The sequence below is a fragment of the Nestor notabilis genome, unplaced genomic scaffold (genome assembly GCF_000696875.1).
Source record: "Nestor notabilis isolate BGI_N333 unplaced genomic scaffold, ASM69687v1 scaffold9610, whole genome shotgun sequence".
NCBI lineage: Eukaryota > Metazoa > Chordata > Aves > Psittaciformes > Psittacidae > Nestor > Nestor notabilis.
The window spans coordinates 25,825-38,736 of NW_009910632.1; positions in this window are offsets into that span (position 1 = coordinate 25,825).

The following is a 12,912-nucleotide window of genomic DNA, read 5'->3' on the forward strand; positions in this document are numbered from 1 at the left end:
AAAGCAGACTCAGAGTCTCTTGAATCACGTATTTGATACAAACCTCTGACACTCAACGAGATATGTCATAGTAGCTTTTAAGTTTATTTTCTTATTGCCAAGTCTTGAAAAAATACCAAGAACATTGGCAGATATTAAATATATATATATATTCATCCATTCTGCCTCTTAGCAAAAAATAGAGCTTGTTATGTATTTATAAAGCACTACATCCATTCCTGCAGCATTCCAGCAAAGCAGCTTGATTTGTTGTTTTGCAGAAAGGAAAGACTGAGGAACCAGGAAGTTAGGAGGACTTGCCTGAAGTCACGGAGTGAGTAAAATAATAGAAGCAGAAAGAAAACAGAAAAAGCCTGACTACTTATCTCCCAGCAAATGAATAATTCTCTCCAGTGCTGTTACTGAATTATATCAGAGAGTGTGACATTCTCAATCTTCTTACCTCCAATAAGATTCCCTCATTGTCCAATAATGTTTTGCTGCTTAATTATCTCAACAGTAATCAGAAGCATGAACCTGTTCCTCAGCCTATGAAATCCTCCTGTATTTAAATTGAAATAAGAAAGAAGCATTTAAATGAGAAAACCAAAAATCAAGATTTGTCTCACCAGGAAAATAAACACTGTAGGAGGCAATTACTGCCTCCTACATGGATGCCATACATGGATGCAGGCTTTAGCTGTAGAGTTGATTTTCCTTGTCCAAACATAAAAAAATGATACCTAAACCCAACATGAATTAAAGTATTCAAAATAAAATTATCATCTCATAGAATAACTGACTTTCCGCAGGATTTTCTGAACCTCGCTCTATAGATCCACGTTCTCAATGTGCCTGGAAACTATCCTCTGAATAGGCTCCTTGGCCACCACACTACTTTACTGAACTTCACTATCCTGCTAAATAATATATCCTCCCACAATACATCCACTGTTTTATATGGCCTGGACACCTATGGGACTCATTCATTCTCCAAAATCATAAGTTATCAGGTCATACACTGATTATGGAGCATAGCCAAGGTCTAAATACAGAGCAACTAAAATTACAGTTTCTGGGAATGTATCAATAGGATCTAATCCCATTGCTTTTTTTCTTGATTGCCAGGTGACTCCAGTCTCTATTTAAATATAAAACATAGAAGTTTCAAAGTGGACTAAGTATGGATTTCACAGTCAGCCAAGGTTTATGGCCTGTGCAGAGCTGTATGTCCATGCTGGGATCCTGGCTGTTTCTGCCACTGGCTGTGTCCACCTTGTACCTGGCAGAATTTCCCTGGCCACATTTTGAGCTCCAGGATATGACCCAGTAAAGCCCTGGGTGCCTACCGTTGTGCCTGTTTTTGAGGCAAGCAGTATCAAGGAGTTTTAAAGGAGGTCCAACTTCTGTCTTCTCTCCCTGTCTCAGGCCATCTTTTCTCTCCCTCTTGTGGACCATGGCAATGGGTCAGCTGGAGAAACTACGGAAAAAGCTCTGTCTGATCACATGGCAGACAACTGCACAGTACCGAACATTAAATGTAAACGCAACTGGGATTTCTTGTGGAAGAAACAAGCACACAGGGTGTTCCTGCAAATAACATATTTTAGCTTTGAGCTCATCCCAGGAACCTCTGTGCAGCAGTGTAAGGGCAGCCACTGACAACCATATGTTCTATCCGCATAGAAATAGGGGTGTAATTTTTTTTAAATCGGATCTTTAAAGACGAGTATCTATAAACTGACAGATCTATGTTATTTTTGGCCTAGGCTTGCATTAACTCAGAAGTTGGTCAGAAAACTGTTGTATTCTCTTTTTTGTTTAACTATTCAAATTAACAGATGCATTTCCTATCATTTGGTGCTTTTTCTGTCAATAACACACAAATCCCATGGAAACATGCCAAAGATTTTCTTAGCAACCAAGCCTCTTGCCTGATATACGCGATTAACTACAACAGTCTGTTAAAAGCTTAAAATAAACCTTCTTTTTAGAATTTTATGTAGTGAAGGAAGATTCATTGGTAATGAATTTAGCACAGTTTGGAAAGAATTTATTTATTTTCAAGGAGGCTGAGCGCTCAAGGGATGTCATGGTAAAAGTTAGTGTTGCCGTAAAGGCAAATCTGCTGGGAAGAGTCCAATGACTGTGAGTTCAGGTAAAGTAAAAGCACTTTCGCCAATTGATGGTATTGGCTCCGCTATGATTAAAATGTAAATTGATTCATGCCTTGTGAGTGCATAATACTGCTGGAGGAAGCATCCTTCTCTGTCAAGAAGTAATAAATTCCATTATGAAAGATAGGATTTTGACGTGGTGTTTCTAGTTCCAAGAGGGTAAACATTTTGGAGAAGAATATGCGGACTCTGGGCACTGCTTTCTAAGTCTCTGGAAGGTGAAGGCTAATCACATTTTTGGAAAATTTACATAAGTTGTAGTTTTTATGTCTGCGTTTGAATAAAGTAAAATAGAATAAAATATCACAAGCTCTATCCTATTTCTAGAGAAACTTTTTTACCTTTGCTTAGAATAATCTCCATTGATCTCACAGTCTTTGAATTGGACCCAGGGTGCAGGCTGATGGTATATGAAAAAGAATTATTTTTAGAAGTAGTACACATAACTGGTATGAAAAGAAATAAAACAACAGTATCTGAGGTGAAGACTGACACTCACTTGAACTCAGCTCATGTGGCATGCTTTTGTCACAAGTTAGCCATCCATTCATGTTGCAGCCATCAAAAACCTCAGAGATCTTTAAGTCTCTCTGTAGGTATTAGACAGGGCTAGTATTTAAATATCTTATTTCGCCAACAATCCTGAAAGTAGGTGTCCATGAGCAGAATTTTTTTTGGCACTGATTAAAAAAATCCTATTAAGTAGGAGAATAAGAAACAAAGGAACAACAGAACACAACATTAAGTCTTATCGACTGAAAAATTTAAGCATCCCTTTATTCAGGTCTTTTAAATAGTTTATGGGCAATGGCAGCTTTAGTGATCTCATAGGAAGAATGACTTCTCCAGTAAAGCTGTTTGTGGGAATTTAATGATATGCCTCCAAGTACAGTTCTCCTGATTTGTGCCTGCTGTCGGCAAGTCCAGTACATCATAACAATTCTTCTCTTCACAAGTGACCCACAAGACGTAACACAAACAGCTGCAGTATAGTAGTGTGGAATGATGTAAATGGCTGTGCTAAAGCTTACTGCAAGTTAGACATTCTTAAAGCTCTGCAGAGCTGTGCAAACTAGTAAAGAAAAAAATAAAGAGATTAATTCTAGTTTTAGCAGGGTTTATAGCAAGAAAGCTATTGGGAAAGCAAATATTACATGTAATTTTGAAGACAAGGAATACTTCAGTTACCTTGAGCTGAGCAGCTTGGGCTGTGCCCCACTGCAATTGTTAGGGGCCTGTGAAATGGTACTGTGATACTGTGCCAAATGTCAGCATGGAGAATCATATTTGCCCATGTTATGGCATGGTAATAAAATGCAATGACCAGTACCAACCACCTCTGTTATTAATTTCTGCTGCCAGGGGATGGGAAAGGCGCTTCCACAGCCATTTTGACAAACACATTGACATGCCTCAGTGCACTGTGCTTTTGCATGATGCCGCTTCTAACCTTCATACCTCTGTCACAGAGGTATAAAATGACCTTGAAATAACAGGCTCTTTTTTTCACTGAAATTTAGTCTGTGCATGAATTTCTGAAGTAGTGTAGTAGAAACTGGTCTTGTAGGTAAGGAGTGTATTTTCAGTTCCTAGTCTTCCAAAATACAGATGGCCATAATTTTTTACAGATCTGATACATATGTAGGCAAAACACTTCTGCAGGAATTGAGAGAAAAGTCTAGCTTTTTACTCCATGTGATTTTTGCTGTCTGTCTGAAATAAGACAAGTTTTCTGCGATAAAAACGGTGTTTGAGGTAGAAAAAGAAGATAATTCAAACTGAGCCATGTCACCCCTGGAGTCAACTGCTTGTAAGGCTGGGGAAGAAGTCTCTTCTTTTATGCACAATGCAGTAGTTCAGTTCTCATTAATTTCAATTAGAAGTTGATGAAGTTCTTTGGTTTATTACGCTGTCACTTGCACTACATTTGAAATTGCAGCCAGACATTAAATATTCTCACAGGCAGCTTACTGCTCACAGGGGATTTTCTGCAGTGCAAGACACGTAATGAAACCCAACTCATTATTATTATTAATTATTTGTATTACTTTATAGCTTACGAGTTGTAGTCATGGATCAAGACCTCATTGCATGATGCACAAAGCCAGAACGAAAAGGCCATTACTTCCTTGTTAGTAGCATTGCTTAGCTTAAGAGCCTAAATTTGGATTTTCACCTTTCCAAAACCCAGGCAATGCTACCTGACCAGTCAATTGTGTTACCCAATAGGTATTCAAACTGCCCTTGAAAACATCTGTTAGAAATCAGTGCTGTCCAAGCAGCCATCCTCACTCAGCTGACCCTGGAAGAAATCCTCAGGCTGAGGAACTACCATTATTCACAGCACATCAGTCCCCTGGTGCTCCTCTGCCCAGCCCCCCCCCACTCCTCAAGAGCAGTGAGCACCTCCCAGCCCTGCCTGGTCCATGCCATCACCTTGCCATGCACAGAACTGGCACTAAGATTTCTTGTAAGTGGTAAGAAAATGCTGAGATATCTTGCTGTATGTAATGGACTCAGAAAAAAATGGCAGTCACATTTGGTGTCTGCTTGTGACTTCCCTCCTGGCTTTGCCATTGATGGTCTAAGAGCCCTTCTGTTCACATCAAATGGCTTTCCTGGGACGAAAGGATGCTACTGGCACTCTGTGGTCCAAAGCAGATGCTAGGAGGCAAAGAGATGCTAGGATTAATGCAAAAGCCAGCCTCCAAGTACTGATGCTAGGGCACAGCTAATTTGAGGCCAGAGAAAAGGATGCTGCAGAGATCTGTGTGGGCCTGGGCAGGAGTGCTGGGTAAGTGGTGGAGAGCAAAACTGCATCTCCTAGAAGAGTTATGGCACAAATAAACATATTTGATACATATGATGTTTGACATGCCTGCATCTGTATTTATGCAAGTTACAGGAGGATTCTGAAGATGAGAGGCATGACTTGAAGCATATCCCAGTCCTAGGGGCCTGACTGCCTGCAGCATGGGGTGGCCAGCACAGTCTTTCCCCACAAAGAAAAGAACCTGGGAGAGGCTTGGCTGACATCTGCACTAGTCACTCTGGGAGCTGATAATTACTGAAGACATGCCAGCAACATGGGCCTGGATTGAACAGAGGAGAGAGGTCCAGAAGTTAAATCAGCTCTATCACCTGCATAGAGATAATTTGCTATAAATGGGATCAGCCAGCAGCTACACATGAGAGAAAAGAAGCAAGAGTGGAGCTCCATCGGAGCAACCCAGAAAGAGAAGTGGGTGACAAGGATGACCTGAAAATCATGTTAATGTATTTGAGAAATAGAAGGAGAAGCAGGAAGGAAGAGGTCTGGAAGCAGGAGAAAAACAAGGAAGGTACCTCTCTGTAGAAGGAAGTATTTGTTCTGCAATGACAGTTGTCTCATTTGGTTGTTGCAGCTGCTAAATCAGCTTACAGGTATTTTTGTGCCTGATTCTAGTGTACAACTCTCTCTTTTTCCAGTAGATCTGGAAGGGTGCTGGTTTGTCCTTGTCCTTACTGACTGGGTCCACAAGCAGAGCACATTCTGGGTGCTAGCTGCCACCTAAGACCTAGTTCCCAGAACATGATAGAAGAGCATTTCAAATCTCAAATAGTTTTGCAGCAAGGGGAAACTGTTTCTTACCCATCTCTAGCTCCAGTCTTATCAGGTGTCTGAGACTTTTATATGTGGAAGGGAAACTTCACTATGGGTTGGTGTGAAAAGCAGTGAGATCCCAACTGTTTTCTCAGATAAACAAATGGGGTCTTGCCAGGATTTACAAAGTCTCGAAAGGGCAAACTGACCTTCCTACTCCATAAATAGCAACAAAGGATACCAAGAACAGAAATGAGAGCAGCAGTCACCAAAATTAATGAAGAGAGAAGAGTATGTCAAGGTGGAGAAGCATCAGTGTAAAAGCACAGCAGCAATGACCGTGTCCACGAGATGAAGAGAAACAAAGGAAATGAATTCTCTCGTCTCTAAAGGATGCTCCCTGGAAATAGATGGACTCAGTACACAAATACATATTGCTCTGCCTGTCCTGGAGGCTTCAGTCACGTTTCTTTGTCTGATTATAGAGAAACACCTTGGTGGTCTCATCCTGTCACAAACTGTCTGGCATATGCCAACAGCAACTATCTTTTGACATACTTTTTTTGGCATTTAAAAGTGTGTTTAGTGAGACAAGCAGGAAGAAAATAAACACAGCTACATACAAGAATGTAAAAGGCATTAAAGGGATTATGAAATTAACCATTCTTCTGGCAACCTAGTATCAGTTCTAGTAAATATAACAAAAGAGCAGATATGGGATTTCATTTTTAGACAAATGGAAGGAGAAATGTACAATCATTACCAGTAAGAAAATAAGAAAACCAAATTATTTCCAATGCAGCTCAGTACTGTTTTGGTCATGTCACAGATTTGGTTGATGAATACATAAATGCAAATCAAATATATGAAATATATGTATATACATGAAATTTTAATTGGTATAGATTATATTTCTGATTGATCATCACTAAAATGGTAGATGATAAAACCAATTAACTGACTGATCTCAAACATAAGCATACCTGTGGAATCCTTACTAAGGAAGCTCCTTTCTAGTGTGTTGCTGTGTCTCTTCATATTAATTATCTTTTATCAGTGAAATGGAAAGCCAACTGTATCCTGGGCTGCACCCAAAGGAGCATGGCCAGCAGGTCAAGGAAGGTGATTCTGCCCCTCTGCTCTGCTGTCGTGAGACCCCACCTGCAGTACTGTGTTTGCCTCTGGGGACCTCAACACAAGAGGGATGTGGAACTGCTCGAGTGAGACCAGAGGATGGCCATAAAGATGCTCAAAGGGCTGAAGCATCTCTCCTATGGAGACAGGCTGAGAGAGCTGGGCTTGTTCAGCCTGGAGAAGAGAAGGCTCCAGGGAGACCTTAGAGCAGCCTTCAAGTACCTAAAGGGGCTACAAGAAATCTGGAGACGGACTTTCTACAAGGGCGTGTAGTGACAGGACAAGGGGGAATGGCTTTGAACTGAAAGAGGGGAGATTTAGGTTAGACGTAAGGAAGAAATTCTTCCCTGTGAGGGTGGTGAGGCACTGGCACAGGTTGCCCAGAGAAGTTGTGGCTGCCCCACCCCTGGCAGTGTTCAAAGCCAGGCTGGACTAGGCTTTTTGGAAGGTGTCCCTACCCAGGGCAGGGGGTTGGAACTAGATGATCTTTAAGGTCCCTTCCAACCCAAACCATTCTTTGATTCCATGATAATACTGCTGGTAAATTTTGCACATAAAGCAAAAATGTGAGGATTGTTAAATAATAAAAAGGACTGGTCTTCCCTCCAGCAGGTGCAATAAACTGAGTACAAACAAGCAAACAGAATTCATTTACAGTGGAGCCAAGTAGTTACTTACTTGGAAAAAGAACATTTGTGCTTATGTGAGCAGAGATTACACTCTGAGGAAAAGAAGCTGAGGAGTCAGTAGATGGTGAGCTAATCGTGAAGCTTCTGTAGCTTAAATGGTCAATACAATCTTTAAATGCCCAAACAATGGTACACTGACTAAGAACAAGGGCTTCTATGAGCTCTCTATTTAACTCTGGCTACCTGAAAAATAACATTTCTGGCCTCAACAGAGGCCTCATCATATCAGTCCTTTGTCCTCATGTTAGCTAGGTGTGAAGGGCAGTTAGCCTGGGGAAGCTGAAAACCACCAGGTTGTGACCATATGTTGGATGTTTAATCTATAGGTCCCATCGGTTATCAGCAATACACTGGATAACACATTTTATTATATTTGAATCATGTAATTTTAATATAGCTCCTAATCAAGCTATCAGCTTTTTGGAGCTGCAGCCACATTTTCATTAGTGTTTTGAGCAAACTACTATAATCAATAATAAATAATACTAATTAATTATTAAGAGATGGAGATGAGGCCTTGGTCCCAGCTCCCTTAAGCTTTGAAGCTGCTCACATCCACGTATCAATTTCAACTCAATACTGATTCTAGCAGACACCTGCACCAATTTACATCTGCCTGACAGGCTCCTAAGGAGATGGCTCCATACAAACGTGGAGGGTATAAGGGCAGTAAAGGGGCTACAGAGTCGATCTTTCCAGAGGAGCTAAGGGGAGCCTAACTTGTTCAGCATCACAAAGCAAAGCAATGGTAGCTCCTTTCAGAAATAATACCTCAGAGCCAGTGAAGAACCAGAAAAGTACCATCAGGGTAATTCTGAAAATCAGAGGCTTTCTTGTCACCAAAGCAGTGAGAACAGCTTTATAGAAGGAAGCAGAGGACACAAAAGCCAACTTATGTTAAGACTGAGCTAAATCAGCTTAAGTCAAGTCAAGGATTATATGACATGTTTTCTTGTCTGAGTGCAGGACTGGGTTTCATGATGAAGAGATCCTTTCTGCTTTTTGGCTGTTACAGTGAAATAGAGGCCAGGGGCTAGAACTGAGTGCATCTGACCATTGTATGAAAGTTATATGAAGGTCATAAAATGGAATAAAAAGGTGAACTTTGAAAAAAGGGGGAAAAGAGGTTTAGGAAGCTGGAGTGCTCTGGGGTTTTGCATGGCTGCAGTGGGGCACAGTGTCAGGATGAAGGTAAACTGGAGAATGTCTAAAATGAGAGAGAAAGAAACGGAAGGCTTGAAAAGATAAAAAAGAAGATGTGACACTGGCACTGCTTTAAAGCGATGGACTTCTTGAAGCTACAGTCATAGCAACCAGCCATTTATTTTCTGTTATAAAAGTCAGAAGTTGCACTAAGAGCACAACAGTATCTGAAGGAAGATTAACACCCTGAACAGTGTACAGCATATTGTCCAAGGTTTCCATTCAGGCAATAGCTAAATCTTTTGGACTAACTGCAGTAACAGGGTGGCTGCAACAGAAGTCTCTTGACCATCACTTTTACAACCAATGGGAAAGCTAGTGGTTTGGGCTGAGAGGGGGTTTGGGTGCTGTACCACTGGAAACGGGGAAGGGAAGAAGCTGTGTATCAGGCACACAGGATGTTACTGGTAGTGGAGAGGAAAATGAGAAGCCAACTTCAGTTTGCAGAAATTAGATGATTTTACATTATATGAAAAAAAAATAAATCACACCAGGGGCTCCTCACAACCTACGGGCACGCAGAAACCCCAGCAAGTCCTGGTACTGAGCCCAGCCCAGTTACAAGTGCTAACATGAGCTGAAACCAAGTACCACAGTGACAGCAGTGATTGAGAGCAGTAGCTGTCCTTGATCACTGTCCAGACCCTTCAGGAAAGGCTATGATGATCAGGATGAGCTCTGTGACCACACTATGGTCTTTCCTTTGGTGCCTCATGTCAAACATTTTGCATCTGAGGATCTTTCTGATAACTTGCGTGGACCAATCCTCCTTGGATGTATTTAGTCCTGCTAGAAATACATATGTACCTCTGGCTTATACCACATCCTTTAGCAACACTTCTAGAATTTAATCAAGCGGTGCACAAAAAAACCCCAACACTTCCTTTCATTTGATTTAAATATGTTGTTTTAATATCATTGTCTCAGTTCTGATAATACTGTCATCACCCGTTGTGTCACTGATTGTATTATAACTTCTGTGGTACCCCTCCTCCATCCAAGACACTTTTGTCTTTCCCTGTGCAGGAGAGTCTCATCAGCTGACTGCTGTCTCTTCACTGATGGCTTCCAATCAACAGAGCAGCTGTGGGACAGCAGTCAGAGTACAAGGAGTAAACTGTCTTTGATACAAGATGCAACTCTATACCTGTATTAACTACAGTCTCCATTTAAATAAAAGAAAATATAGCTGAATTTGGACTTTCTGGAGAGGAAGCTGACTCTGTTTTGGACAGTTAAGTCTAGTTTAAAATTCAAGCAGAACCCCTTATGAACCTACTGACAGAGAAACAGTTTCATAATCTTTCATCAATGGCTGCAGACCACCCGATGGCAGCATTGACAGTAACTGGTCTTTGAAAGAGGAGGATCAAGAGCACACACCTTGTGGAGAAAGCCTCTCTTAGGTGAGGTGCTGCACATCGCTGCAGCCTGACAGGCTCATCGCACTCAGAGGTGCGCCAGGCTTGCGGCCTCACAAGTGTTTAAGGACCTACTGTCCCCTGCTTTCCCTGCAGATGAGGTGCCTGCATGCTCTTGAACTTGGTTTAAGAGTGAAGTCTTTTACAGATAGTTTTGAAACAGAGTGGAAGAAAACATCTGAGATCGATAGGTAACCGATCCCTTCAAATCTGGGTTGTACTTCACCGGAATGATCTCGGCTCTGAGGCTGTGGCTGCCCCATCCCTGACAGTGCTCAAGGTCAGGTTGGACGGGGCTTTGAGCAACCTGGTCTGTGTGAGGCATCCCTGCCATGGCAGGGGGTTGGGACTGGATGATCTTTAAGGTTCCTTCCAGCCTAAACCATTCTGTGACTCTGTGTCTCAGACTCTTGAACTATGACTGGAGGAAGATTTCAGAAAGGGTTACAAATACTTGTAAGGTAACTAATATCCCTCTGAGACACATTGCTGTTCTTACCTTTTAGAAGAGGGAGGAGCAAAGAATTTGTGGTTACAGAGAGGTTGTCACTGGCCCCACTGGCTCCCATATGAACTGAGATTAAAACACAGCACTCCAAGTCTGGAACTGGGCCATGCAGGTAGTGGGTGGCTCAGGTAGTGGGTGGCTCAGCCTACCCTAAGTTACCTGGGAGCCAGATGTCCTCAGCAGCTCTGGAAGAGGCAGTTCTGTGCACTCGTTCTCCTCCAGTAAGGCTGAGATACTGATAATATATGCTTATTTAATTGGATTGAATTGAATTGGGTAATTCTTCTCTTATTTAGGAAGAATACAGCCTTCAGTGTAACAGCACAAACCAGCCTGAACTAATGGTCATCTTAATGGAGACTTGAAGAAGTGTTCTCCTGAGCAAATCCAAAATCATGAATTGTTGCCTCCTGTCAAGAAAATGAAGATACTTTTTTAAAAAGAAAGAACAAGATGAAATATGCATTTGGAACTCATTATTTTATCATGCATTTTTGTTTATTAAATTTACTTTCTATTTCTTAAACATGCTTTATAGTTCCTTTTCTTTGAGGACTCCAGCTTATAGCTTTCGAGGCTTTTTCTACAACCATAGGAAAGCATTTTTTTAAAAATCAAACCTAAAATCTCATGGGATTTGCAGAGCCTCAGGAGTCCTGAAATGAAATGCAGTTCCCTGAGGTTTAGGATCACAGAGATGTAAACATACCTGCCACAGAGGACTACCCAAATAAACTAGAAGTTTGGTAGAACTGAGTTTTTTCCAGCTTGGTTCTGCTAATTTAACTAATAATAATAACAATACAAAAATACATTTTATAACATTCTAGAAGAGATTTCTAGATGCACAAGTGAGGTTGCAAAGCTTTTGGGGATCAGGGCATAACAGTGGGTACCACTAACCCAAGATAAGTTTATGCTGAGTTTCCCGAATCAGGTCCATCCAGGAGGTTTAATCTGCTGGGTGTAATGAAAATCACCTGTGGCAGGGGTGGAAGCGATGGGTTGGTGACATTCATAGGGAGATACGAAGGGACATCTGCTGGGCTGCCTTCCAGCTATTGCTGCTGCCCTACAAGTGCTTCATGGTGCTTGCAGAATGGCTTTTCCACCTTCATCTGAGTTTTTCTTCTTCCTTCAACCCAGTCCACTCACTCTGCCTGTGCCATCAGCCTGCTCCTGCTGCAGGCTATAGGTACCTTTTATTCCAATAAAGAAGCCGACGTTATGAGCATGATCAAAGATTTGGCTGAGAGGCTGCAAATGCACTGAACGGTCCCCAGTCATCTGCAGTGTTAAGAGATGGACTGACTCCAGCTCTGCGGTTAATTAGCTGCATAAGTATAAAATATAAACCCACATTATCAGGACCATGTAGATGCAATTGCACACATAATAAGGAGTGAGAGAGAAGGTAAGCAGCTGAATGACCGTTTTGTTGGATGTTCCTTCATTTCCACGAAATTACAATAATTATCTGGACAAATGAGATACACCCTTTTGAGGGTTCAGTTCTAATACTAAGTTCATTTTCTGTTGTGGAGCAGACATTTATTTACACAATTATCCTGCTTACATCACTGTGGACTTCCCTTGAACTGTGCATTGCCTCAAGCTGGGAGACCATGGTAGGCTCTTTCTGTACTTCCCTGATCTCTCTGCTTCTTCATTAAAAAATAAGAAGCAGAAAAATAGACTGAGAAATCTAAAAGCAACTTTTGCATGTCACCCATCAGCCTCCTGAAGCTGCATCCTTTTGGCATCACTTTATCAAGCAAGATGACCACGTGGCTGCATCCTGTCCAGTTTGGCTACAACATACAAGAACAGAAAGAGAGAGATGGAGCGATACATCTGGCTGCAGAACCATCACTTCTGTGGAAAAAGGTAAAGCTTTAGAGAAGGAGAATCCAGATATCTGTAGAGCCAGTGGCTAGTCACACAGGATGGGAAAACCTGCATCTCTGAGACCACACATTGGAAGTCAAGGCTCACCTGTATGCTGGCCTTTATGGCTTGAAGCTGAGCTTTCCAGTCCTCTTAAACCCTCTGTTAGAAGACACAGTTAGCATCTTGAAGTGTACATTCCTTCCAGCATTTTGCTTGGTGACTACAAAAATCGTCAAAGCCAAGACCTGAGAAATCTGTTGCAAGGTGCAGTTTATGTCAGATATTTGCATCAGGAGATAATGTGCACTAGCCCACAGCATCCCAAACA